This window comes from Dermacentor andersoni, chromosome 8 (genome assembly GCF_023375885.2).
Source record: "Dermacentor andersoni chromosome 8, qqDerAnde1_hic_scaffold, whole genome shotgun sequence".
NCBI lineage: Eukaryota > Metazoa > Arthropoda > Arachnida > Ixodida > Ixodidae > Dermacentor > Dermacentor andersoni.
The window spans coordinates 101,818,102-101,842,808 of NC_092821.1; the positions used below are offsets into that span (position 1 = coordinate 101,818,102).

Sequence of the window (24,707 nt, forward strand, 5' to 3'; positions counted from 1 at the left end):
AGACTGAAACCCCGCAGTCCGGATTAATTTTATTCATGATGAACGGGTTAGGGTACGCTCGTGTTTGCAGAAGCCTTATTGTAACCGCCTGTGGCCTATTTAATTTAGAATGTGACAGTGGGAACGCCCTGCCTCCTAAGTAATAGTGCTTGGTGATTTCGTTGTAGTTTAACAGTTGGTCCCTGTACTCAGGAGCGGGAAATCCAGCCCCTTCAGGGAGTACACAGCACTCTAATCATTGTGCCTTCCTGTGCGCCACCTCGATGAGGTTACTTGGGGCTCCCTCCACTGTCCACATGTGCGCCGGCAACTAAGTAACTGTATGCGAAGTAATATCCATACCCTGCAGCAGTCTGTTAGCCGGTTCCGCAACACGTCCTCTCGAGAAGGCTTTAATTGCAGATCACGAGTCACTGAACACAAAAACTCTTCTTGAATCAATTAGTGCTAGAGCAATAGCCACCTGTTCGGCAACCCCCGGGTCTTTGGTATTAATGGAAGCGGCATTTCTAACGTTCCCTTTGCCATCTACCACCACCGCCTAATAAGCATTTTTACCATTAATCCATGCGGCGTCAGCAACCACAGGCTCCTCCTGCTTATCCTTTGCCTCTCGCAACAAAGCCCTAGCTCTCGCGACCCGCCTCGCTACATTGTGCCGGGGTGCACATTCCGCGGAAACGGACGAACCATGATATTTGCCCTAAGGTTCAGGTTCAACTCGTGTAGGGGCGCCCTATCGTGCGACACAGCCACCGATTGTTCAATTGACTCTAAAATATACCTAAAACTCTAAAACTAAAATATAAACTCTAAAATATAGGTAATGGTACTCCTTCACAGTTTCTAGAGGCTGACTGGTGATCCTGAAAGTTTGTTCCCTTGCCTGGCTATTGGTCATTATCTTTGTCTGCACATTAATCTTCAAGTTCACTCTTACACTCTCTCCGTCAAGGTTTCTGTCAATCATTTCTTGTAACTCGTACCCAGCGTTGGTGGACAGTACAATGTCATATACAAAGTGAAGGTCGCTGAGATATTCGCCGGTGATTCCTACTCCTAAGCGTTCCCAGTTTAATAGCTTGAATACTTCTGCCAAGCACGCGTGAATAGCACTAGAGAAATTGTGTCTCCTTGTCTGACCCCTTTCGCTACAGGTATCGTCCTTCTTTTCTTGTGGAGAATTATTGTGGCTGTGAAATCTCTGTAAATATATTCCAAGTTAGTTACGTAAGCGTCCAGTACGCCTTTATTACGCCTTGTATCTATGACTGCTCATATTTCTACTGAATCAAATGCCTTTTCGTAATATATGAAAGCCATATACTTAGCCTCATTGTACTCTGCAGATTTCTCGATTACCTGATTGGTGACATGGATGTGATTCATTGTAGGGTATCCCTTCCTGAAACCAGCATGTTCGCTTGCTTTACTGAAGGCCAGTGTGGCCCTTATTCTCTTGGAGATTATCTTGGTGAAGATCTTACACAATACTAGCAGTAAACTAACGGGCCTAAAATTTTTCAATTTTTCACTTCTTTAACGTCGCCCCTTTTCGTGAATTATAATAACGTTGGCACTCTTCCAGTTCACTGGGACCCTTGAAGTCGATAGACAGTTCGTATAGAGTGGCGCCAGTTTTTCAAGCATTATGTCTTTTCAATCTTTGAATGAATCGACTGCAATTACATTTTCTCCTGCCACTTTCCCCCATTTTATTTCTTTCAAGGCACTTCTACCGTAATAGCTATTAGTGAACGAGCCTCTTTAACCTGTTGATTACTATTTAGAATGAATGTATCGTGGCTCCTCTGGGAACATTGCAGGTCAGCAACGAATTCTTCCGCTGCTTTTACTATATCTTTGAGATTTCTGATTATACGTTAAGGAGATGTTGGGAGTATAGACAGACTGTATTTACACTATATATACCAGAAGAGTCAAGGAGATTAAGATGGCTGACTAGCAACAACGCGCAGCAGCCAACGGCTCACGATCTTCTTCTTCATCTCTCTTCTTTTATCTCTCCGTAACAAGACACCGGTTGCTGAAGGGCCGTCGGTTGCTGAAGGGCCTACTATTTGCTGAAGGGAAATGGTAGGCGATGAACTGCGAACGAAGTAATGATTCAGTCGCGAAACGTGAACGACGCCAATAGGTGGTGAACTTGAGGATGGATGAAACTGTAATGGCGTGATCTCGTAATTGACCTCGTTAACTTGACGTAGGACTTCAAAAGGGCCTGTGTAGCGATATAGAAGCTTCTGGAAGAGGCCGACTCAACGACATGGTGACCAAAGGAGCACCCAAGCCCCTAGGGCAAACTTAACATCGCGATGACACCGGTCGTAACACCCTTTTTCCATATGATGTGACCCGAATAAAAGAGATCGGGCCACTTGACGGGTGATGTGGGTGCGATCGATTACTTCACGAGCGTATCAGTAGCAACGCGTGGTCGCATGGTCGCATGGTGCCACCCGGTAGTGTTGAATCACGCCCATATAAAAAGTAAAAGGGTGAATATCTTGCGGTGTCATGTCGGGGTGAGTTATACGCGAATGTCACGTAGGCCAACGTGGCGTCCAAGCCGCGGTGATCGTTGGGAACGCACATCGACAGCATCTGTCTGTGTGTTCGGTTGAGACGTTCCATAGGACCGTTCGTTTGTGGGTGGTAGGTGGTGCACAGCTTGTGCTCAGCGGCACAAGAGCAGAGGAGGTCGTCCACAACTCGAGACAAGAACGAGTGGCCGTGGTCTGTAATTAATTGTACTGGTGAACCGTGGTGCAAATGACGTCGTGGAGGAGAAAATCGGTGACGGCTGTTGCGCAACTAGGCGGCAACGCCATTGTTAGTGCGTATCGAGTCGCGTAATCAGTAGCGACGCCGATCCATTTATTCCCTCTAATCGTCGTCGGAAAAGGGCCAAGCAGGTCCAAGCCTCCGCGAAAGAACGGTTAATAAGGAACTTAAATTGGATGGAGTCGTCCAACAGGGAGAAGGAGATTCCGCTGCTCGCACTATTCGCAAGTTGCGAGATAACGACGCACAGAGCGGTAGAGACACAACCAGGAGAACCAGCATCATACGCGGTCTTATTTACACAAAACACTAAGGTGTCCCACCGTCGTTAACTCATGACGTTGTTCGAGAACGGCGGATCGCAGATGACGAGTAACGACAAGGAGAAACTCAGGGCCGTCAGGGTAGATATTTCGGATGCTGTCGCATAGAGGATGCCGGCGTGCAGCACGAACATGCGGCACGTGCCGTCAGTGCTGCCAGATTGCACTCCGGCAATGATCGACTGTAAGGATGTGTCGCGTTGTTGTTCAGCGCGCATGTCGGTCATGTCATTCAATACCATGACGCATCACGCATCACGACCGAAAATGTGCGACTGTACAAATATGACCTAAACTTGGCGACTGCCCAAACTAAAGCCAAGCACTCCCACTCGAAGATGTAGCAATTTTTTCGGGAGGTGATAGCAGGCGACTGGCGTAAGCTATCACGCACTCGTTAGCATTCTGCTGTCGGGCGACAACAGCTCCGATGCCGTGGCCTCTTGCGTAAGTGTGTACTTCGGTTCGTGTAGATGGATCAAAAGGGAGAAGTATGGGATGGGTGGTCTGAAACCTGATGACAGCGGCGAACGCGTGCGCTTGCTCAGGGCCCCATGAGAATGGCGTCTTCTTAAGAAGACCTACAAATGCCGAGCAACGTTGGTGAAGTATTTTACGAAACGGCAAAAGTAAGAACATAGGCGGATGAAGCAGCGCACGTCAGAAGCAGAACCTGGCACAGGAACCTGCGAATGCCATGAACGTTTTTCGGGTCAGGTTGTATACCGGATGCGTCAACGAAGTGTCCCAACACGGTAATATCTCAAGTCGCCCGAATCGCCACTTCTTGGAGTTCAATTGGAGGCCGGCTTTTCAGAAGACCGCAAGATATGCAGCGACTCGGGTAAGGTGACTGCCGAACGTAGGAGAAAAAGCAATATCACCGTCAAGATAACAAAGATAGGTTATCTTGTGCGAGGCATTTGTAGCCTCGCACAAGAGAGTCCATCATACGTTCAAATGTCACAGGAGCATTGCATAGGCTGAAGGGCGTGACTTTGAACAGATATGAACCATCAGGTGCGATGAATGCCGAATTCTCGCGGTATATTTCATCAACTGATATTTGCCAGTAGCCGGATCGACGATCAATGGACAGGAAGTATTTAGCTCCGTTCAATCAGTCCAAGTCGTCATCGATGCGTGGTAGTGGGTAGACGTCTTTTCGGGTGATCTTGTTTAAATGGCGATAATTGGCAAAACGCCAGGTACCACCTTTTTTTTTTTTCACTAGGACGACAGGCGAAGCCCAAGGGCTGGCTGATGGTTCGATGAGTCCTTTGCGAAGCATTTTAACGACTTGTGATTTGATGATTTTATGTTCAGCATGTGATGCACGATAGGGACGCCGGCGAATAGGATACGTGTCTCCAGTGTTGATACGGTGGTGAAAAACATATGTTTGTCCTAAAGACTTGTCGCCGAAATTAAAGATGCCACGGTACGATTCGAGGAGGATACGTATGTTCGTGGCCTCTGCGGAGGTGAGGTCAGGTGCAATCATCTTCGTGAAGTCATCCGTTAGGGAACCAGAGCTGTGAGCTGCAATTGGCGTTAAGAAACCACTCTCGGCATTCAGATTTTCAATATCAAATTCAGAAGTATTAGAAACGCTGGCCAAGAACATGCCTGCTGGACGCACTTGTGGGCACCGCCTGAAATTCAAAAGCGGAAGAACGACGCCGTTATTGGTAATTGTCACCAGCGTATGCTGAAGAGCTACCTGCGGGTTTAAAAGCACGTCGATGATGGGGCGAAGGACATATTCGCCGTCTAGAATCTGTGGCTGTGCGGTCAAAGCGATGTAAGATACTGCCTCAGGTGAGAGACGCACATCTTGAAGAGAACACAAGTGCGGCGGAAGGGTGCTCGGAGCATCGGCGACTTGAGACGTTTCCAACTGAAGAACGCCGGTTGCACAGTCGATGGGAGCACAACCGCACCTTCACCAATACGTTATGGGGATGTTGGGAGTACAGACAGACTGTGTTTACAATGCATAACAAGAGTCAATGGGTATAAGATGGCTGACTATCAACAACATGGAGCAGCCAGCGTTTCGCGATCTTCTTCTTCCTCTCTCTTCTTTTATCCGTCGGTAACAATATTACCCTGCTTATCCTTCACTGCATGCATCTTGGTTTGTCCTATGCCAAGTTTTCTTCTGACTGATTCGTCGGTCTATATGAGGTTACCATTTCGAATAGGCGTTATAAAATCTTTCACAGGCAAGAACACCAGACGTGCTTTGGAAGTTTATTCCTTTCATAGAGAGCTCGAAAAACAAAAGAAGTTTGGTAGGTGGCCATTCTATAAAAAAGTGCTACTACTACTAGAAACAGCATAGGGTGCAGCCTCTAGCAGCAATCACGTTATAAAATATCGGTCACGCGCATCCTATGGCTGACGAAGAAATAAAAACAACGTTATGACTGAGCGTTCCGGCGCATTATGGTACCCGTCACAAGTACTTCTTGCAACGAGATAGATGCGCGTTTTCGAAGTGATAATAGGGCACGCCAATAGGAAGAAGTGTAATATCAACAAAGTCGGACTAAAGAGGTATCAAAACAATATCATACGGTAGAAAGGGAAGAAAACAAAGGTGTGGACATTTAACAAATATATTGTCACATCATCTACATACACCACTCCAAATACCTAATACGTATGTATATATTTCCGTTTGCGTGCCTTTCGATATAAAATGGCATATCGAGGCACGCTTACGAAGCTATCACTCACTAGGACAGCAATTCAAGCTTTGTTTAACGTGTCAATTTCGAACTTTCGTTGAACTGCATGGAATCGTCTTTATCTGTTTTTCCCGTGTGTCTCTATCTGAGTTTTACATAATGTTATCTCCCCTTTACTGACAATACTACCAGGCAGTAAAAAATGAGCTTTGACAGTTCTACGATTTCTATATGATTGCTTGAGTTGGACATGTTCATTCTTTTTTGTTACTTGAGGGACCTCATCTACTGGTTGCCTAAGTGCCGCCATCTTCAATTGCTATTTGGGAAGCCAGCCTAGTTACGGTTTGATTCATTACCTCTATGTCATCTTCATCTCTCTATTTTGAGACTGCATATTTGTTTACAGGGAGATACGATCTCTCCAATGCTATTCACAGCGTGCTTTTAGGAGGTATTCACAGACCTGGATTGGGAAGAATCGGGGACAAGTGTAAATGGAGCATACCTTAGTAACTTGCGCTTCGCTGATGATATTGCCTTGCTTAGTAACTAAGGGGACCAACTGCAATGCATGCTCACTGACCTGGAGAGGCAGAGCAGAAGGGTGGGAATAAAAATTAATCTGCAGAAAACTCAAGTAATGTTTAACAGTGTCGGAAGGGAACAGCAGTTTAGGATAGGTAGCGAGGCACTTGAAGTGGTAAGGAAATACATCTACTTAGGACAGGTAGTGACTGCTGATCCGGATCATGAGAGTGAAATAATCAGAAGAATAAGAATGGGCTGGGGTGCGTTTGGCAGGCATTCGCAGATCATGAACAGCAGGTTGCCATTATCCCTCAAGGGAAAAGTGTATAACAGCTGTGTCTTACCAGTACTCATGTACGGGGCAGAAACCTGAAGGCTTACGAAAAGGGTTCTACTTAAATTGAGGACGACGCAACGAGCTATGGAAAAAAGAATGATAGGTGTAACATTAAGGGATAAGAAAAGAGCAGATTGGGTGAGGGAACAAAAGCGCCCTAATGACATCTTAGTTGAAATCAAGAAAAAGAAATGGGCATGGGCAGGACATGTAATGAGGAGGGAAGATAACCGTTGGTCATTAAGGGTTACGGACTGGATTCCAAGGGAAGGGAAGCGTAGTAGGGAGCGGCAGAAAGTTAGGTGGGCGGATGAGAATAAGAAGTTTCCAGGGACGACATGGCCACAATTAGTACATGACCGGGGTTGTTGGATAAGTATGGGAGAGGCCTTTTCCCTGCAGTGGGCGTAACAAGGCTGATGATGATGATGATTTGTTTACAAGTACCCAGCCTGGATTGGTCTACTTTTACCGCTACTGTGCCTAGGTTGGCCTGTTTCATCTTGGCGAATTATACTGTTTCTCTCACCATACTGAGGTGAATCCTGGATCTCACAAACCTATGACAACTGCACTTTGCCGTAACACTTCTACATCCTGCACTATGCTGGAATCGGGAAAGCGTATGGAAAATATTTCTTGTTTCTTCATTAGGGTTTTCCCAAGTACACTTTCTGTTTCTACGCACCCTGAAGAGGGTGTTCGTTACTCAGAGCTTATTCCTTTATGCCAAGTCTGCCAACATCTCTCCTCTAGTGTTCCTAGAATTGATGCCGTAGGTGCCAACTGCTTGTTCAGCAGCCTGGTTTTCGTTCACTTTTGCATTAATATCTCCCATTACTACAGTATAAGGAGTTAGCATTTTTGTCATGGCTAATAAACATCATCATAAAACTCTTCTATATATTCATTATCGTGACTGGAAGTTGGATCATTGGCTTGTACTACCTGTATTATATACCTGCTATTTAGATTTAGTACGTCTACTGGTATATGTATACAGCCACATGTCATTTTTGCTGTAGAATTCGTCAATGTTGCCCGGTATGTCCTTATGAATGGACCATTTCGGAAAGTTGCGCGCGCCCCCTACGCGACCGCCGCAAAGCACGCTGGGAATTGTGAGCGATCTTGGCGGGCAGGACCCAGCGCAGGAGCGGCGCGACATGGACGTCGCGCAACAGCAGGTAAGAAAACAACTTTTTTTTTAGTGCTAGCAATACTTTCGTTGCATGTTTGCGCAGCGCAAGTGATCTTTACATTGCCGTACAACTTTCTTGTGGTTATGCAGCCGACGCTACGAGCGCGAAGCGAGTATTTTCGCACGTGAAGCGCGCACATGTGCCAGTGTCTCGCGCTCGGAGCCTGCGTTGCATAGCAACACCTTTGTCAGCGTTTTATAGCTATGCTGCTGAAGGCACGGGCGCGATCCTACGGCTGGCAGGCGTGTTTAGCTGGTGAGCACGCGCTAACAGTGCATTTATTTACTAGTCGCCCTTCGCAAACCTTCGAAGTTTGTGCGGCTGTTCCGGCGGCAGGCGTAGTACGTAGCGTACAGTACATTCGTGTTTGTTGCAACAGTGCGACACCCTCTTGTGAGAATGTATGCGCTGTATTTCAGCAAAAATACCTCGTCATCGAGCACTGCCCATTCAGTCTTTTGGTTACAGCGTGCTATTTAATCTACGGACAAGTCTGAAACAAGTATATCGTCGAAAGGAACGGACAGCGCATACGTTCAATGTACATCTCGCAAGAAATAAGTAGCTGAGTTGGCGCTTAGCTTGTGCCAGCGCATTTTCTTGCCTATAGTGTTGTTTGAATAGCACGCAGCAAGTACGAAGCAGAACCAACAAACTCATGTATTAGCACTCTTACATTCTGTGTATATATCTGAGCATAGCATTGCGGTACAGATAGCAGTTGCTGTTTGTTTGACAGCCCATACTATCTCGGTCGCGGTGTACATTACTTACTACCGTGGAGTGCAGATAGACGCACCCAAATTATGAACGTGCCTCGGTGGCTACAAGTAGCGCGAATGCTGTCTAAAAAAAACTGCGGCGGATGTTTTGATTAACCTGAAAAGTATCGAACGCGCCAGTACCTTGTACTAGGGTGGCCTCAGAGTTTTAAGTTAGCTAGTGGCTTACGGAGCCCGTCCTTGTGCAACATTCTCCACGACCGCGCGTAGTGAACGAAACGGGTTCAGCGTTGCTTTTCAAGCGTGCTTGCCACAAGTGACCAAGGCACAATGAATCAATAATCTTTTATTCAAAGATCGCATTGATGATCCCATATCAGCTGTGTATGCTTCCATGCTCTGTTTATATGTGGAGTGCGGAAGAAAACATTTTGACGCTTGCTTATACCCATGTTGCAGGTACCACTACGAGCCATTAAACATGCACTTCCTCTTCAAGCAAGGTTGCCGAAAGGACCATGGACAAAGCAGTTGAAAGACGTGCCGGATGGTTTCTCAGAGCAAGAAATCTTGGCACATGAGAATGCACATGGTGCTCAGAAGCATACTGTAAGCGGATACAGGATGTTTAAAGCAGATAAGGTTCACAATGTTCTTATTTGCAAGGCTGACAGTTCCACTTTTCTTAAAGCAACCGTGGAGGCGTCGTTCTCTTTGGCAAAATTATATAACACTGGTGTTGTGCTCTCGTCAAATGGAACTGTGGTTGAAGGAACCTGCAACTGCCGGGCTGGAGCTGCAGGTGTTTGTAAACACGTAGTTGCCTTACTATGGTTTGTACTAGACCTGAAGCGCTCTGGGGCAGCCTACGTGCGAGACACACAGTCGTGTACAGACAAACCCAGAGCATGGGGTACTGGGGCTAAGAAGGGCAACATGCACTCACGCGAGTTCTCACAACTACGTTTTGTGAAACATATGCCAATGAAAGCTGGCAGGCATCTGACTCAAGAAACCACAGTTTCTCTGACAGTGACAGAAGACCATATTAAGAGAATGTATCAGACACAGAAAAATATTCCAAACGCCATGCTATGCAAGACGCTGGAGGACAACCACTTTCTGCCCGTACCAGTGAAAAGAGCACTTCACGAGGATGCTCTTAGCCAGATGCCAATCAGGTTACCGGTGCAAGCCCTGTGGGTTGAGCATGTGCCAGCTGGGCATAAGTTCGAATCCTGTGAGCTTACTTTAGAAGACTCATGGGCCCTTGTGCAAGCGACTAGGATGCAGAGCGGCTCTACAACATGGAGCTTCGAGAGATCCAAGAGCCTGACTGCTTCACACTTCGGAGATGTGGTGTCACGGAAGAAGCCAGCTGACGAGAAGTTTTTCAAGAGGCTGTTTGGGTCTAGCCAGATGCAGACCAAATACATGGCTGATGGTTTAAGGAATGAAGCTGCAGCCGTGCAGCGTTACAGAGAGAAGAGAGAGGTCCCAGTTAGGATTTACTGTTGTGGGTTGTGCGTCAACCCTGGTGTCCCTGTTCTTGGTGCAACGCCAGACCGTGTTGTAGAGAAGGGAGGAGATTTTGGTCTCCTTGAAGTTAAGACGCTCTCAGCTGCCAAGGAACGGGGTGATGACTTAGAAAATGCTGTGAATACGGCATCCTACCTGAAGAATGGAGTTCTTAAACCGACCCACAGGTACTTTTACCAGGTCCAGGGTCAAATGGCTTTGACTGGACTCTCCTGGTGTGACTTTGTGGTTGATAATGGCACAAACTGCACTCTTCAAAGGATCACTTCTGACAGCTCGCTTTGTATTTCCCAAATGCTGCCACGGCTTCTGGAATGTTTCAAGAACTACCAAGAGCACTGTGCTTGTGTGTGAATTTCAATGACTTATTTAAGTCACATTGCTCTGCAGGACAAAGATGCTCGGACTCATAACATGTTTTGGCATGTGTTCATACTTGCATATATTCGGTTTTTAAATGTCTTGTATTGCATTAGTCTCCATGAAGAAATGAAGAAAGCGTTTTTCTGTGTAAAATGCCACCACCTATTTAAATGTGTGTGCAACTAATCGGCGTGTAAAAAGTAAATGTCAAGCACCACACGTCTTGCTGCCTTGTCATTGAACACATACATAATGCACTCTTAGACCCAGGAATCTGGGCAGCTACATACTTCAACATTTCCTATACTTGATGATGATAGTGACTTCGCATTGGTCTCTGTAAGGAAACCGCATTGAAAGTTGCAAGCAAAATGTTTGCGAAGTGACAAGTGTGTTATCCGTAGTGTAGGTACTCTTGCACTCGGTACGACTTCTAACATACGTGGAGTGAACCAACGAAAGTTTGTGCTTTACAGTAAATCAATGTGCCGTCATAGAGAGTGCCCAGGGTGCACATTCAGCATACTTCATCTCTGCTCTGAGGGGCTAATGCACAAGTTTCGAGCAGCACTGGGCTCGCACTGCTTTGACGACCAAGCTGGAACCTGCCGCATCTCGAGTATTGCATACTGATACTGAGTGCGATAGCAGTTACTTATATAAGTTCTTCCTCAAGGATTCCATGCAGGACATTACATGAGAGCTTGTAATAAAGGTCTCAAATTTCATTGCCATGAAATACTCGCATACATATACAATTTTTTTTACATATACAGTACACAAATATACAATACATATACATATCACAATTTTTTGAAAAATGAGCACGTCACTAACACATGTAAAAATGACAAAGTGAAATTCACTTTACAGATTTCACTCCAAAAAGTTAGGAAAGAAAATCTGTGGCACAAAAGACAATGGCTGCAAACACCAACTTTCCATCTTGTCTGTGTAGCTCAGCAATGAGACTGGTGATTTGGTTTTTAGTCATGACTCAGATATAGTACTGCCACATTCTATGCCACAATCATTTGCACAACACCGACACAGAAATAAGGCATTGCAGCGCTACGTAGCCTGTACAGTGACTTCAGGCTTACTTCAGCAGAGCAAAAAATGCTGCTCTAGTCTGCTGTGCATGAAGCAGTGTACTTTAACGCAAGTTCAATGCCTTGCACTGCAGCAGGGATTCTCAAACTGCGTTTTGTGGAGCTCTTGGGTTTTTTGGAACACTTCCTAGAATCGCCAAGCACCTATATTCGTGCATGTCTTTATCCGCCTTAGCCAGTTATTTTGGGACTAATGCTCTAGCTGCTTACTGCTATCTCACTATACAGCCAGTCATAACTGAATTTAAGTATTTGTTCAGGTGCTGTGTAGCTTGCGTACCCCTTTTACATATGCCGGCCAGCACCTTTTCAAGTCTCGGTCGCAGCGGTCGAATTTCGATGGAGGCGAAATTCTAAAGGCCCGTGTACTGTGCGATATCAGTGCACGTTAAAGAACCTCAGGTGGTCGAAATCTCCGGGGCACTTCACTACGGCGTCCCTCATAGCGTCAGTCGCTTTGGGACGTTAAACCCCCATAAAGCAAATATTTTCAATACAGGCTCCGTGACCGAAGCTGGCCAAAACAGAAATGAAACATGCTAGGAGCCGAATCCATTTTAGCCAAATAAGGTTGGTGTTTCTTCAACTGAAAAGGCTAAAACGTTTGAGCACCCCTGCATTGCAGTAGATCATGCACAATGTAAAAAACATTAAAAACACCACCATCGCTCATCAGTTTAGAATGGGCTCATGCATGAAATTATTGAGATAGCAACAAATTTTCTATATCTTGTTCAGCTTCTCTGCCATAACATTAGGAAAAACAGCACGGAGTATTCTAAAGTTTTTAACTTCCCTGATGACACGCTCAACATGGTTTCGCAAGCTGGCTATCTACCGTGTTGCTCACTCCTCTGCCAGTGACAACTGCAAGCGGCCATTCAACATAGGTGGCATGTTTAATTCAACTCCAAGCTGACGGAGGTCATCTTCAATGAGGAATCCTCTATCCGCATTACACTGTCCCCTTCCTCGAGCAACTCATACAGGCCACTGTGTCTTGTGATTTCTCAATCAGAAAGTCTTCCAGGAGCAAGATTAGACACGGAAGAAACGAAGCCGTTCGGAGTGATGGCAATGAGCCCTTTTGCGGTGTTGTGTCCTTCATACGAGCTGAAAGTGTCGCTTTGTGTATTGTAGTCAGACGGGTTCTCGATAAAAGTTTCTGTGCAGTCCAGTACAGTGCGTGTAGATGGGTACAATTCTTTAAAATTGTCTGGCATGAACCGGTCCACTGTATTACAGGATGGCCGCATTGGTATCTGGGTTAGCATTTCAAACAAAAAATTAACCCAGAATGTGTACATAGCACTCACGGTCGACACAGACACTTTCAGGCGATATGCCAAATCCTGTTCCAGTAACCCAACCCTGAGCCTGCAAAGCACTGCAATGAGCTGTTCTTTCATTGTCAGTGCTGGTGCCCTGCCAGCACCCATTTTCAGTGCCTCGTACATGCCTTCAACATGTTCCACAAACGCATCAAATTTTTTGAAGGAGTTAAACTCCGTATAAAACACGAGTCGTTTCTTATCTGAAACAAAATCGTGAACTTTAGAGACAGGATCTTTTAGTTTCAGTTTCTCTTTGAGCGCCTCAACTTTCACATCGTGCAACTGAGCCTTCAGATCCTCAACCTCTCTCTGGAGCAATGATTTGTCTTTGCGGAGCAAGCTATTTTCATGCTCGAGTTTTCCACAGACTTCGAGAAGGTAGTTGAGTTTTCTTAGCGTGGCAGCAGATGCTGCGTCTGGAGGTCCCATGGAGTACGAGTCGTCCGCACCTAAAAAAATGAACTGCTTATTGATTTGCGAACGGTTAGGCCCTGCTCTAACGCAGATTTTAGGGTTTGAAATAGTCACTTCAGCCCACAATGTGTGTGTTCTGAACCTTTGCTCTCGGCTTACATTGATATACAGACAACAAAGAACAAGGATGCCAAAGCCATAGAGCCCAACTCTATTTCACTCCACTGATCCAGCTGTGCAAGCAGCTTACCAACCAGCAAGCCGAGAATAATGCTATCCAGTTATACTCGTAAACCTCATGAGCTGTCTGTGCTCCTCCTGAGCATGCAGTTCGACGACATTGCAGCTTGTGCTACCAGTGCATTGTTCCGCCAAATTTGCACTACACTTGGATAGCCTGAATTTGAGTCATTTTTCCAAGCTGGGGTAAAGGGAATAATATCGAGGTGAAAGAAATGAAATGGGTAAGTTTCACAATGCGTGCACTGGTGGAAGAGGTACCACGTTTATCAGAAAACTCGCTGAAGTAATAACACATGGACGGTACAAATCACTGATGACATTCATGTCACAGAACACATGAGGTTCTGCCACTCCTAACATGCAGACTTCCCATGGCTAGCTGCAAAAGCTTGCGAAAAACTGGCTTCGCGGGAAAAAAGTTTCGTCAGTTTTCACTGGATAAGGAAGTCACTCGCTATTAGTATACCAGTTGCCACAGGACCCCGCCATCCGTGGGCGCGATAGGGGTCCGTTAAATGCAAAAAATAAGTTCTCATAGTGGAATGCAGAAAGCGAGAATTTTGAATTCTCACTAACCTTCCGTTTCCGTGCGAGGCGAAGCCGGTGCACCGAAGGTCAGCTGGGTGGACTCCTGAGAAACAACGTCGCTTGCTGCGTATAATACACTTTCGTGAAAATGCGTACACACAAAGCTGATACCTCAGAAAAAAGATGGCACAGTTAAAGCTTCTCTTACGTTGATCGCATTGGGGCACGTCAACTACGCAGCCGATATCCAACTCGTTCAGAAGAAGCACCGGGCTGGCAGAGGCAGTTTGGGAGCTCGTCTTCTTGCGTTTCGCGACTGGAAAAGATTTGGAAGTTATGATAACATGCACTAACCGTTTGAATATATATACTTACCGGTATTAAAGGAAGGAGATAGTTGATTGATGACTTTATGGGGGAAAATTGTTGGCAGCCGGTCCAGGTAACCATGGCGTCCACTTGCGTTGAAGTGAGCTCCGCATATCCGGTGGTGCTTAGAAGGCTGCCACAAAGAGAAGCGACCAGCACTTCCTTGGTGGTTGATTCTTCTCACCCACTCCTTTTCTTCTTTTTCATTTGCAGGGAACGCGTGAAATGAAACGTTCTTGTCTTTCAGCGTGTTGTTGTCGCAACCCGGCACACAAGTCTGGCCGCCGCCTCGGCACTTCAACGACATCGTGTGCAGTAGTGGCTGAGGTCACTAAGTAACCCACAGGCACGTAACAGTTAATATAACGCACCTGCAACCGCCCACCACCAAAAAGTACACGAAATCTCAAACCAAACGAAGCACGCGCACTAACACACACCGCAGTTATGCGAACGCAGGACGAAGCCTAGACGGGCGGTTGGTCGGCGCTCGCTCACTTTTCCCATAATGCGTCGCGCGCCCGCTAGCTTTTCTCGCGGCGCTGTGATTTCCGAAATGGTCCATTACGAATTCAGCCCCGTATTGCTTCTCATCTCGAAGTTCTCTATTGAAGAGAATGTGGCCGTTATTCAGTCCCGTATAAGCCTCACCAGCTTTTCTAACCTATCTATGGCCAAGAATATGTCACAGAATGACTGATAGCTTCGGAGAGTCCTTCTAAACTCTCGTGAAACTGCGCCGAATATCTAGCTTCGTGGGCACATTTGTGTAAAACTGCATCCACAAAGCCTGAATCGGTCTACTTTAAACCCTACTTCGTCTAGGTAGGCTTATTTCGTCTTGACTAATTTTGCTATGATGTTTCAGAAATATTGAAAACGCAGTGGTATGACTGCACATTTTGGGCACTCATTTTTAAATGAGAGACACGGGAACATGCCTTGAAAAGCCAACGTTCTTCGTTCGCCCAGCTCTAGCGCGTTGGCCCATAGTAGCCACCGCCAAACTCGTTTGCCGAGTTGAGGGTTGGAGTGACCGAGAGAGGAAGAGTGGACGCGGAGGCAACCACGCAGAAATCGGCTCGTGGGGGTTCGAGGTCAGGGAGAGTCGAAGCGTCAAAGTAAGCAGGCATTTGCATAGGCACTGCCTGTTTGGTTCATGGCTGTATACAATACTGTAGCAATGTTGAATTCACCAGTGAACAGCCTCATTATGGATGATCGTCGACTTGTGAGCAGCAGCCGGCGGAACCAACCAGTGTGGATATATACTGCCTCAGCCATACAGAATGCGTCTATCCGCCACAGTGACTAACTACGCATTGCTACTAGAGGAGTACAGAGGGGCGACGACCCCCACTCCGAAAACCACATAGAAATCGCAATGAGCAGCGCTCGATGATCACAAAGATAAGTGGCCGGTAGAGTGGCACAGCGGTACTTGGCAAACCACGAGGAACTCCCGAGAGTAACGAGTCCAGTTAAGAGCTCCGAAAATAGGAACGCAGAGATAGGGAATCTGCGCACCAGCCTGACTTTTCTACTTCATCAACGAAGCTAGAAAGTGTCAAGTGCCTTTCCGAACGCTGCCACCCGACCATCAAAAATTCTTCGAGTAAGATCCATGTTTCCCCCACATAGAGGCACGCAATGCCCATTGAGCAGGCCTCATTAGATGTGAACTAGGTTTGGGTATTTCATCCAGACAAGCCTGGCCACGCTCATGGCAGAACGGAACAGGAAAAGCAGCCCCGACAATGTCTGTTCGTCATCAGGCAACCCACACGTCGATGTTCATGTAGAGAAAAGCAAGACGCCAAAAGAGGCAAGGAAGGAACGTCGCGACTGTACAAATACACTGAACTCTAATTAGCCATCGAACGCTATCACACCTTGAATATTCGTACCTATCGCACCTAGGAACCGCCATCGTAAATAGCAGCACTGCCACACATGCGCGAACTGATCTTCGCCAGGCTACACATGAGGGCGGGCACATGAGGGCGGCACTTGAAGGCGATCAAATTAGCGTGTGACAATACACATTATTCTTTAAAGGAGCGTTCTAAAATTTTTATAGACGGTGAAGCAACTGTACGGATCGAGCCAGCTGTTAGTTTGCTCGAACCTTATCAGGTTGCACAGTAAAACATGAGGAAGGTTGTGCTCGTGGTGGTTCCCAAACAGGTGACGCAACTATCGACGATTTCTCATGCCCGAGCAACATCGTGACTAGGCGACGATAAAATCAGCTGCTCTCGAGGAGCTGAGGCTTTTCTCATTGAAATACCTTAGGTGGTTTTACGGCGAAACTATATACCTCTATCCCCAATGCATTTGCTGTCTCCGGTGGCAAAAATGCTGACTGATTCGGAGGTAGTGCAATACCGGGCCTTCCTGCGGAAGAGGGTGCGTCGAGTTCAAGCACTCCGCCCTAAAATATTATAGGCAATAATATTAGTAAATAACAATAAATTAAATAACTAAATCAAGATTTTTATGTAGTTTTTGTATATGTGCATCAGCAATAAGAAAGGGAAGCGTGGGTTGATCCAGGGGATACCGGCCCAACCCTTGTTGGAGGTGAAGCATGCTCCAAGCCCTCCGCTTCCAGCAATAATGCTAAATAATATTAATGACTGACGTAAATAAATGAATCAAGATGCGTTGTTTCGAGTCAATGGATATAGTGGAAGCGTTTGTGAACCGTACTTGGACTCACCAGCAGGAGGCATTGTCATGTACGCGATGGGCAAAATGTATGTACAACCCTACACTCTTCACCCGAAAGCGGACAATGCAACATACATATATACATTGGGAATTTATGTGCCGCACCTAACGAAGACGCAGATTTGACATCCACTGTGTATATATCCACAGACACGCCCAAGCGTGATATCGGGAAGTTCATGACCACGCACTCTGCATGGTTTAGCCGTGATAACATTACCATTCTGATCATCGTTGAAAATTTTGATGGGAACATCTAAAGATCATAAAAAAATGGCACTCTCAGGTTGCTCTAGAGGAGTTGTGTTCGACATGGCCGCACCAATCTAAGTTACTTAAATATTGTAGAACAGTTGCGCATAAACGTACCTTTAGCCAATCAGTGCTTAGCACTGATTGGTTCGCACTGATTCTAAAGGACACATCCTAAAGCAACGATCGCTTGCATTACTAACTGATGAAAATAAGTTAATGTACCTTTGCTTAACGCTGTGTGATGCACTACCGCTTGGCAGGTTCTCCACGTCCGCAGATTGAATGTCTCCTCATCGTTTTTAAAAGAACATGGAAATATACAGAAATTGGAAGGCTTTTTCCACGCAACTGCAAAATATGTATAGTACTATGTAGAAGCATGTGAGTCGCCATCCCTTAAGCAGCTTCTACAACTGCTACCAACGTATTCACAAACGCTCCTAGACTCGAGGTTTTTACTCCAATTTACCTAACTGAACACAGCGCCGCCCCCCTCGCCCGGCCAAGGAAGACCCTACGCTTCTCACGAATATCTGGGGAATGTGAATAAACGGCTTTGCCCGTTTCTATCGAGGGGCAGCCGTGCCATCAAGGTTCTCTAGTTTTGGCGCAGTGTTGACTCGAGGAGAGGTATAAATACGGGTCAACCCGTGGACCAGCTAGAAGCATGCCCAATGGAAGGAGCTGCCAAATGCCTAAAGTTTTGCGAAGGCCAGAAATGCTTTCATGCCACATAATGACATCGTCGTTTCGGCAAGCGAAATTCCACAAAATCACACAATACCTGGTAAGGGTTTCGCGACGTTCACAAGAAGGAGCCTAAGCCGTCGACCAGGGGCTGGCGACACACCCGAACCATTCATTGTTTTCGCTGTACAAGGACGAAGCAACTCACTGCTTAGAGCCCCCGTGAGCACGGAAGCAAAGCAGAGAGAGCTCGAAAGTTTGAGCGACCAGATTGCTTGGTTGGACTAGTCTCCGTATAAAGCCTAATTTTAACCGCCCGAAGTTACAAAGCTAGGGGTAAGCGTGAGGTGACGTCAACGAAGTGGTTCTCTGGGAGAATGTGGTGTTAGCTGAGAAAGCTGTGTCTTGCTTCAGCACTGGGCAGCGGCGACGGAAAACCTGGCGTTTCTTATGCTGTCTGCGTGCAATGAAGAACACGCCGCGCTGATAGTCTGCGCTTTGCCAAATGTACTCGCTCATGTAGTCAGCCTTATTTCGGCGAATGCTTGGCAGGAGCAGTAATACTTGCGTGTGGTAAAGGGAACCGTATCAGAGCAGTCTATAGAGTCAGGATCCGAAAGAGACAAAAAGGGAGTGAAAACGGGAACCTTCGCCAGTGTAAGTGCCCGCTGGCTACCCTGTTCTTGGGAAAGGGGTAAAGCGAATAAAGGATGAAAGAAGGAAGAAAAAACTAAATGCAGAAAAATTCACACAGTAACGCGATCCTGCGCGCCATAACTTTCAAAGTCGGTGGCACAACTCAAAAGCCCTTAACAGCTTGAGCAGAATTCTTAAATTTTTCAGTGCCAAGACCGGTCTGGACAATTGTCTAAAAATGTTTTCCTTTGGCCCGTGGTTACAGATAGTCCTTGGCAGCAGTCGGTTGCGATTGAGATAAAGTCGTACCCCGAAAATAAATTTTGGCATTGCAGAAAGATTTAGTATTGCAGAGAGACTCCATCGATAAATGCTGCCACTGATACGCACGGCAGCCCAACATTGTGTCTGACTGGCAATGGTACTCTCAGAAGAAAGCAAATACATTGTTAGCTCGAGGCCGGCGCGAGGAATGCAGTCACGTCATTTCCATACGCACAACAGAGGCAACGCATGTCAGGCTCACACTGCACAGTAGCCCCTCAGTTAGGGGGACCATGGGCTCACGCATGTGACCAGCCTAACGTGTTTCTGTACTTCAGTTGTGTTGGCTTGTTTTTTGTCTGTGTGTGTCGGCCAAGCTATGTGCGATGACCCTAATATGGGGGCAAAGGCTCGTGCACTCAAATTTTTTAACGCTTCTCTTAGGCGGAGCCTCCGAGAACCCAAGTGCGGACAAAGTCGTCGGTTTGAACACACACACAACCTTTTATTATAACTAAAAAAGGCTTAAGATAAATAGAAGAAAATAGAAAACACAAAAGAAACACTCAAATATACATCATCGCAGAAAGAAACACACTTGGGGCTAGTATGGAGCTACCTAGTGCGCGAGTCCGGGCTTGCCACGACGGCAGGGACACACAACAGTCTCGACGCGGCGACGCGGCGACAAGCTGACGAAAGGAGTGGCGCTGGTCTCACCAAAAGTCGTGGTGTAAGTTGGTTGACCGGGCGACCGGAGCTGTCCAGCTCTGTCTCGGAGAAGTAAAGCAGGTGGCTTGGTGGCACGAGTAGACAGCGGCGGCGTTCTGGCCGGGCAGCTGGAGTAGAACTCGGGCCCGAAGCCCGACTGTTCTCGTCGTACCCACGACCACAGAAGCTCACCGGCCTTGAGGAGCTGGCGGCACGCTCTGGTAGACGGGCGACGCACAGGAACAGGTTGGCAGGAGGCCCCGGTCGGGTGAAGTCCAGGTGGCTCGGGTCCGGAACCCGACGGCCCGTCTTCAACGCCCGCTCCGGTGGTTGACCTCCTCCTGCCGTCGCTTCCTGGAACTCTCCTGGCGTCTCCCCTGCGTCTCCCCCTTCTGCCAGCGCACCACGCTTTTTCTTCTCTCTGGCTGATTAGGCATTCTCCTATTGGCTGCCTGACGCCCCGTGGTCTTTCCTAATTGGTTTGTCTTTCTTCGTTTAGTTGTTTTTCCTGCGCTACGCGATCACGTGCCGGACGCTCTTCGGCGTGGTCGTTTTCCTCCTTCCAGCACGGAATTTGCCGCGGCGCGCGCACTCCTTGTCGTCTGCTCCTGACCGTCCCGATCACCGCACCATGTCGCGCACCACACATCACACTATGAAAGCATTGAAACATTGTTGTTTATGTGTGCAGTTCCGTTTTTTCTTTCTCTCGCAACGCCGACGAAAGTATCAAGGGATCATCCATGTTGTAATAGGAAGAGCTTCTGTTTGTACTTCAAGAGGCGCATAAGTAGCGAGTGAAACCACCTACAACCATCCATCACTTCAGTCACGAAGGGTGTATATTCGCAAAAATATTTATTTGTTTCTTTCTTAGTGGTAATACCACCTGGATTTTTTCTCTTCATTTTTTTATGAATGATGCACAGTCACGTGCAATATTACTTGCAACACCCTTGCTCGTGGTTGAAGGGGTTCCAGGGCTGCGCGGCGCCTCTGACATGCCAAATAGCGGTTTAATGAATATCACTAAATGAAGCAATGCTTAGGTCGGGAAGTTGCCCTGTTTCTGCGAAGCCGCACAGCCTTAGAGCCCCTTCGACCACGGGCACCGGTGTTGTAAGCCATATTGCACGTGACTGCACATCTATCCTCGCGGTGCACGTTTGCTGCAGATACATTGTATACGCGGACCATGCGTACTGCTATATGCTTTTAAAATTTTACTATATTTTATTGCACTTTTGCTAGCCGCTATTGATGTTTACTTTCATGTCATTTCTATTGTTTGTTGTGTTTATGGGCGTATTTGATACTATTTTTTTTTCCGTTTTAGCAGCTCTGTAATCAAGCTCGTGCTTTTGCAATTTGACACTTTTTCCTGATTGTAATCCCACTCTCCTCTTTAAAGATTCGGTAATTGCAAGCATTTTAATTAATTAAGCAAATGAAAAGCTACATATACATACCCTAGAGATTTTCATTTGTATATTTCCAAGTAAAGCCTTGCTATGAATGAAGCGTTATTTCTACAGTTCCTAGTGAAATGCGTGCCGCTGTGGTTTATTCTTCAAAGCATTGGATTTTTTTGCACAGGGAACAGAGGGTTGACTTCCAAGTGACTCAAGTCGGTCGACTGATGAGTGTCGATATCAAGACCATAGAGGACAGTAAGATATCAATATTTTCATATCTTTTTTGCTTCTTGAATAACAAATAAGAATAATTTTGAAACATGTGTGCGGTTTGAACTTACTCGCCGAGTGTTTTAATGAGATATTTATATGTTATGTGCGCTTTCCCAATATTAAAAAGAAATGCATACTTTGTTGATCACTTAGACAAAAGCATAACGTTTTCAGTTGTCTTTACTAACGCAGAATATATATAGAGCTTGATTTATTAGGTTAAGTTCTAAAAATAAAAAGCAATGCATGATTTACCCTAAATAATTGTAAAATCCATAATACAGAACTCTCTACACAATTATAGTAACGCTGAATGAAGTTATGCTCCTCTAGTGATGTATTCTGTCAATGGAATGTTTATTGAGCTGAATAACCTCCGCCAAATATAACAGGATGTAAACTGACAATGCTGCACTTCAGTGGTAGTGCTCGTAACAGTGTTTCAAAAGAATTAAACGTGCTTCGCTATCTCGCAGCAAGACAATTGCACAAAAGAAGGCTACAAGGCCGATGCAAGATCAGCATGCTTCTCCCCCTTCCCTTGTAATCCACATGTTAAAACATCCATTGCGCTGGTTCTACTGCTCTCAGGGACCACCAAATGAGTGTAAGAATATGTGTTTGAAGTTGTAGTTCTGCGGAAACCCGCAAGGAAACCCACTTGCCTTTGCTTCGTGTTGTCGACAAATTCGACTTTGCCCTGCCGTCTGCTAGCCGTCTGGTTAGCTCGATGGTAGAGCGGCTGCCCCGGAAAGGTGGTGGTCCCGGGTTCGAGTCCCGGACCGGGACAAATTTTTCTTCAACTCTGAGGCTTTTCTTTTGAGGAACCCGTTGTGTTTCCTTTGTAGCAATTGCTACTAACGGGTGGATTCTGATTTTCCCTTTATTCGAGTGTAAGAATAATATCAGAAGAACATGGTTCAAAAATTTCTTCAGCTGACCGCGTGTTCTGGCGAAAATTTAGGAAATATAAAAGGCTTGCACCATGATGGTATCAGCACTGTTGACTACTGAGCAAACATTTCGACACCGAGAATGTTGCACTGGGGTGAAAGTTTGAGGTTACAGCTATGAATTTCTGCGCAGGTTTGTAAGGAGCGACGAAGCTTCGATTTACGAACACGCTATTGAGCGCAAGGAGTGTAAAGATGAAGTGCACCAAGTGTGAAAAATTTTGCGGGAGAAGAAAGCAATATTCCCAGTGATGTTGATCGTTTTTTTTTTTTTGTAATCGTGCACAACGAACTCGTACTTGAAAGTCAAAGTCTTAATCAGCCTTTCCACATTGAGGCCCAGAAGTGTCTGAAAGTTTGCCAGCGACACGTGGGAGCAAATGCATGAAATGGGGACTCCTGGACTTTACGCCATTATTAGGATGCTGCGCACTGTACTTTATTGTGCGTGAAGATTTCGCATGCAGTTTTATGACGGTTCTGCAGCGCGCTACCTTGACTGTTAGCTTGAGTTAGTCACAAAAACATTTTCTTTCTTTCTCAAGTGTAAACTGGTGATCTCGCTTCGTCACATTGGTGATGTGCCTAAAATTGTAATGTAAGCGGCATTACTGTTGAAGCGCTTAAAAAATGAAACTTCAAAGAATGTTTGTAGCAACGGAAGACAGGTGGAACCGGGGAATGTGTCGAATTTATTTAAGCGTAGCACATCGGTGTCAGTAAGTTTGTGATAGAGCTGTCCATGGATACTACACGGAATACCGTATCAACATATTAAAGTTTTCAGATAAGATGTGGTGCAAAAATTACATATTGTTTCCTCCTGCAAAATTTGCTTCGATGTACATGACTTCACTATATAACAGTGTTATACAAGTGTTAGTCTGGCCAAAAAGCATTACTTTTATGAAATCTACGTATGCCACTGGAAAAATAATTAAAGTTCGATCTGTTTATGTCATGCCGTCGCTAGAACGGACCTTGAGAGTGCTCGCAGCTATTTATCTGTTTTCCGTACCACGCGTTCATTGCAAAGAATGCCACTTCATGACCAACCCACAGTAACAAATAACACTTAAGTAACTTATGTAACACTTAGACGTTCTTACGCTCCATTAGGTGTGGAGAGGGCGACGAGCCGCTCAGAAATGTAACAGAGATTAGTTACAATGAATGCATATAAACTTGCCCAACTCACAGAAACACTGTTAGGAAACCCGCTATATCATTATTCTCAGGATGATTAGGAGCAGAAAGATTACTTTTTTTTAGTCATCACTAGGTATACTTGATACATGCCAGAGTAAGCAACGTTCACATACAGCAGCAAAATGTGTTTGTCAGAGCGTGGTGGAAAACCTGAATATCCCTATGCTGAAGTCGGACAGCCATTCAAGTATCAACAAAAACTGCAGGTTATATATCTCAGCTGTTGTAGTTTGACGAAAACTCTTTTATTCAGCACGTGCCGCTGAGCAGACAATGGCTGAAAGCAGAACAAACTTTGGCTCACATCCTTCGAATGAGGCAACGAAACGTGTGCAGAATATTGCTCGTAGGGGAATGAAAGAACCTTGCACGTTTGGCATATTGTGATGAGTGCGTTGTTTTAGAGCATCGTGTCGGTTATACCACACAAAACGATTGAAGCTACAAGAGAGATGTCGCCTTACTACGTAGTGAAGTTTTATACGTGCGGCAACTGTATAATTGATACAGATGGCTTATTCTGTGTAAAGGGAAGGCAACTGTGGACCCTAACAAATATTATATTGTATTTTATTGCTAGTTGTGCCAACAGAAAATGCACCAGCAGAGTTTCCTCATACTTACGCTGTGTTGGCGGTTGCTTCGGACTGTCTACTTGTCACCTATGGTCAAACAAAAGATGGTAAGAGTTTTCCGCATCCTAGAAGCACAGTCATTGTGAATCATTGATGGACCATAAATCACCCGCAAAATGTATCATCTAGTGGAACAAGTGCAGTCCTAATGTTTAGTGGAAACCGTGACCCGTATTTCGCTACCTTCATTACGCTAACTACGTTTGCATGCGGAACCTAATTGTGCTCTTGGCGGCAAGTTTGATGACGTTTAAGATTGGTGTTGAGGTAGTGGTTGCTATTCTGAGGTATTCATTTAGCCAGGCCACAACTTCGACCCCACTTGTCATTCTCCAGTGATTGGCTACTGGAGCAGGGAGGTTTGCACTGGCGAGGCAGATAGTCTCTAGCGAAAATGTGGGCTCGCATAAGCACCGCT

General features: G+C 46.0%; 1 pseudogene; it reads right to left on the bottom strand.

The window, feature by feature from the left end:
• LOC129384409 (uncharacterized) overlaps window positions 1–13,393 on the bottom strand; it is a 163,717-nt pseudogene extending 150,324 nt beyond the window's left edge.
• Window positions 13,394–24,707: the final 11,314 nt, after the last annotated feature.